Source organism: Lepisma saccharinum, unplaced genomic scaffold (genome assembly GCF_977018435.1).
Source record: "Lepisma saccharinum unplaced genomic scaffold, izLepSacc3.1 HAP1_SCAFFOLD_42, whole genome shotgun sequence".
Taxonomy (NCBI): Eukaryota; Metazoa; Arthropoda; class Insecta; order Zygentoma; family Lepismatidae; genus Lepisma; species Lepisma saccharinum.
Window position 1 is genome coordinate 1,429,064 of NW_028142902.1, and position 5,886 is coordinate 1,434,949.

Genomic DNA, 5,886 nt, shown 5'->3' on the forward strand with positions numbered 1-5,886 from the left:
ACGATAACATTATATAAAATTTCAAACTCGTATATCTCCGTTACTATAGGAGATACAAAGGTGATTTTACACTCAATGTAATCAGGTCGAAGCTCTCTATTGGCTCATCAGGAAAAATTTATTCCTTGTGTAATATTCATGCTTAGTTACCATGGAAACTCTCATAACAATAAAGCAAACAATCTATTTGTGCATGATTGTAGTCGTCGTCGTGGAGATTTGAAATAACCACTCTGATTTTTGAAAAAATGTAATACATCCTATGGAATCACGTTTACGATAACATTATATAAAATTTCAAACTCGTATATCTCCGTTACTATAGGAGATACAAAGGTGATTTTACACTCAATGTAATCAGGTCGATGCTCTCTATCGGCTCATCAGGAAAAATTTAATCCTTTTGTAATATTCATGCTTAGTTACCATGGAAACTCTCATAACAATAAAGTAAACAATCTATTTGTGCATAATATTAGTCATCGTCGTGGAGATTTGAAATAACCACTCTGATTGTTGAAACAATGTAATACAACCTATGGCCTCACGTTTTACGATAACATTATATAAAATTTCAAACTCGCATATCTCCGTTACTATAGGAGATACAAAGGCGATTTTACATTAAATGTAATCAGGTCGAAGATCTCTATTGGCTCATCAGGAAAAATTTAATCCTTGTGTAATATTCATGCTTAGTTACCATGGAAACTCTCATAACAATAAAGCAAACAATCTATTTGTGCATGATTGTAGTCGTCGTCGTGGAGATTTGAAATAACCACTCTGATTTTTGAAAAAATGTAATACATCCTATGGAATCACGTTTACGATAACATTATATAAAATTTCAAACTCGTATATCTCCGTTACTATAGGAGATACAAAGGTGATTTTACACTCAATGTAATCAGGTCGATGCTCTCTATTGGCTCATCAGGAAAAATTTAATCCTTTTGTAATATTCATGCTTAGTTACCATGGAAACTCTCATAACAATAAAGTAAACAATCTATTTGTGCATAATATTAGTCATTGTCGTGGAGATTTGAAATAACCACTCTGATTGTTGAAACAATGTAATACAACCTATGGCCTCACGTTTTACGATAACATTATATAAAATTTCAAACTCGCATATCTCCGTTACTATAGGAGATACAAAGGTGATTTTACATTAAATGTAATCAGGTCGAAGCTCTCTATTGGCTCATCAGGAAAAATTTAATCCTTTTGTAATATTCATGCTTAGTTACCATGGAAACTCTCATAACAATAAAGTAAACAATCTATTTGTGCATAATATTAGTCATCGTCGTGGAGATTTGAAATAACCACTCTGATTGTTGAAACATTGTAATACAACCTATGGCCTCACGTTTTACGATGACATTATATAAAATTTCAAACTCGCATATCTCCGTTACTATAGGAGATACAAAGGTGATTTTACATTAAATGTAATCAGGTCGAAGCTCTCTATTGGCTCATCAGGAAAAATTTAATTCTTTTGTAATATTCATGCTTAGTTACCATGGAAACTCTTATAACAATAAAGTAAACAATCTATTTGTGCATAATTGTAGTCTTCGTCGTGGAGATTTGAAATAACCACTCTGATTGTTGAAACAATGTAATACAACCTATGGCCTCACGTTTTACGATAACATTATATAAAATTTCAAACTCGCATATCTCCGTTACTATAGGAGATACAAAGGCGATTTTACATTAAATGTAATCAGGTCGAAGATCTCTATTGGCTCATCAGGAAAAATTTAATCCTTTTGTAATATTCATGCTTAGTTACCATGGAAACTCTCATAACAATAAAACAAACAATCTATTTGTGCATGATTGTAGTCGTCGTCGTGGAGATTTGAAATAACCACTTTGATTTTTGAAAAAATGTAATACATCCTATGGAATCACGTTTACGATAACATTATATAAAATTTCAAACTCGTATATCTCCGTTACTATAGGAGATACAAAGGTGATTTTACACTCAATGTAATCAGGACGATGCTCTCTATCGGCTCATCAGGAAAAAATTAATCCTTTTGTAATATTCATGCTTAGTTACCATGGAAACTCTCATAACAATAAAACAAACAATCTATTTGTGCATGATTGTAGTCGTCGTCGTGGAGATTTGAAATAACCACTTTGATTTTTGAAAAAATGTAATACAACCTATGGCCTCACGTTTTACGATAACATTATATAAAATTTCAAACTCTTATATCTCCGTTACTATAGGAGATACAAAGGTGATTTTACACTCAATGTAATCAGGTCGAAGCTCTCTATTGGCTCATCAGGAAAAATTTAATCCTTGTGTAATATTCATGCTTAGTTACCATGGAAACTCTCATAACAATAAATCAAACAATCTATTTGTGCATGATTGTAGTCGTCGTCGTGGAGATTTGAAATAACCACTCTGATTTTTGAAAAAATGTAATACATCCTATGTAATCACGTTTACGATAACATTATATAAAATTTCAAACTCGTATATCTCCGTTACTATAGGAGATACAAAGGTGATTTTACACTCAATGTAATCAGGTCGATGCTCTCTATTGGCTCATCAGGAAAAATTTAATCCTTTTGTAATATTCATGCTTAGTTACCATGGAAACTCTCATAACAATAAAGTAAACAACCTATTTGTGCATAATATTAGTCATTGTCGTGGAGATTTGAAATAACCACTCTGATTGTTGAAACAATGTAATACAACCTATGGCCTCACGTTTTACGATAACATCATATAAAATTTCAAACTCGCATATCTCCGTTACTATAGGAGATACAAAGGTGATTTTACATTAAATGTAATCAGGTCGAAGCTCTCTATTGGCTCATCAGGAAAAATTTAATCCTTTTGTAATATTCATGCTTAGTTACCATGGAAACTCTCATAACAATAAAGTAAACAATCTATTTGTGCATAATATTAGTCATCGTCGTGGAGATTTGAAATAACCACTCTGATTGTTGAAACAATGTAATACAACCTATGGCCTCACGTTTTACGATGACATTATATAAAATTTCAAACTCGCATATCTCCGTTACTATAGGAGATACAAAGGTGATTTTACATTAAATGTAATCAGGTCGAAGCTCTCTATTGGCTCATCAGGAAAAATTTAATTCTTTTGTAATATTCATGCTTAGTTACCATGGAAACTCTTATAACAATAAAGTAAACAATCTATTTGTGCATAATTGTAGTCTTCGTCGTGGAGATTTGAAATAACCACTCTGATTGTTGAGACAATGTAATACAACCTATGGCCTCACGTTTTACGATAACATTATATAAAATTTCAAACTCGCATATCTCCGTTACTATAGGAGATACAAAGGCGATTTTACATTAAATGTAATCAGGTCGAAGATCTCTATTGGCTCATCAGGAAAAATTTAATCCTTGTGTAATATTCATGCTTAGTTACCATGGAAACTCTCATAACAATAAAGCAAACAATCTATTTGTGCATGATTGTAGTCGTCGTCGTGGAGATTTGAAATAACCACTCTGATTTTTGAAAAAATGTAATACATCCTATGGAATCACGTTTACGATAACATTATATAAAATTTCAAACTCGTATATCTCCGTTACTATAGGAGATACAAAGGTGATTTTACACTCAATGTAATCAGGTCGATGCTCTCTATCGGCTCATCAGGAAAAATTTAATCCTTTTGTAATATTCATGCTTAGTTACCATGGAAACTCTCATAACAATAAAGTAAACAATCTATTTGTGCATAATATTAGTCATCGTCGTGGAGATTTGAAATAACCACTCTGATTGTTGAAACAATGTAATACAACCTATGGCCTCACGTTTTACGATAACATTATATAAAATTTCAAACTCGCATATCTCCGTTACTATAGGAGATACAAAGGCGATTTTACATTAAATGTAATCAGGTCGAAGATCTCTATTGGCTCATCAGGAAAAATTTAATCCTTGTGTAATATTCATGCTTAGTTACCATGGAAACTCTCATAACAATAAAGCAAACAATCTATTTGTGCATGATTGTAGTCGTCGTCGTGGAGATTTGAAATAACCACTCTGATTTTTGAAAAAATGTAATACATCCTATGGAATCACGTTTACGATAACATTATATAAAATTTCAAACTCGTATATCTCCGTTACTATAGGAGATACAAAGGTGATTTTACACTCAATGTAATCAGGTCGATGCTCTCTATTGGCTCATCAGGAAAAATTTAATCCTTTTGTAATATTCATGCTTAGTTACCATGGAAACTCTCATAACAATAAAGTAAACAATCTATTTGTGCATAATATTAGTCATCGTCGTGGAGATTTGAAATAACCACTCTGATTGTTGAAACAATGTAATACAACCTATGGCCTCACGTTTTACGATAACATTATATAAAATTTCAAACTCGCATATCTCCGTTACTATAGGAGATACAAAGGCGATTTTACATTAAATGTAATCAGGTCGAAGATCTCTATTGGCTCATCAGGAAAAATTTAATCCTTGTGTAATATTCATGCTTAGTTACCATGGAAACTCTCATAACAATAAAGTAAACAATCTATTTGTGCATAATATTAGTCATTGTCGTGGAGATTTGAAATAACCACTCTGATTGTTGAAACAATGTAATACAACCTATGGCCTCACGTTTTACGATAACATCATATAAAATTTCAAACTCGCATATCTCCGTTACTATAGGAGATACAAAGGTGATTTTACATTAAATGTAATCAGGTCGAAGCTCTCTATTGGCTCATCAGGAAAAATTTAATCCTTTTGTAATATTCATGCTTAGTTACCATGGAAACTCTCATAACAATAAAGTAAACAATCTATTTGTGCATAATATTAGTCATCGTCGTGGAGATTTGAAATAACCACTCTGATTGTTGAAACAATGTAATACAACCTATGGCCTCACGTTTTACGATGACATTATATAAAATTTCAAACTCGCATATCTCCGTTACTATAGGAGATACAAAGGTGATTTTACATTAATTGTAATCAGGTCGAAGCTCTCTATTGGCTCATCAGGAAAAATTTAATTCTTTTGTAATATTCATGCTTAGTTACCATGGAAACTCTTATAACAATAAAGTAAACAATCTATTTGTGCATAATTGTAGTCTTCGTCGTGGAGATTTGAAATAACCACTCTGATTGTTGAAACAATGTAATACAACCTATGGCCTCACGTTTTACGATAACATTATATAAAATTTCAAACTCGCATATCTCCGTTACTATAGGAGATACAAAGGCGATTTTACATTAAATGTAATCAGGTCGAAGATCTCTATTGGCTCATCAGGAAAAATTTAATCCTTTTGTAATATTCATGCTTAGTTACCATGGAAACTCTCATAACAATAAAACAAACAATCTATTTGTGCATGATTGTAGTCGTCGTCGTGGAGATTTGAAATAACCACTTTGATTTTTGAAAAAATGTAATACAACCTATGGCCTCACGTTTTACGATAACATTATATAAAATTTCAAACTCGTATATCTCCGTTACTATAGGAGATACAAAGGTGATTTTACACTCAATGTAATCAGGTCGAAGCTCTCTATTGGCTCATCAGGAAAAATTTAATCCTTGTGTAATATTCATGCTTAGTTACCATGGAAACTCTCATAACAATAAAGCAAACAATCTATTTGTGCATGATTGTAGTCGTCGTCGTGGATATTTGAAATAACCACTCTGATTTTTGAAAAAATGTAATACATCCTATGTAATCACGTTTACGATAACATTATATAAAATTTCAAACTCGTATATCTCCGTTACTATAGGAGATACAAAGGTGATTTTACACTCAA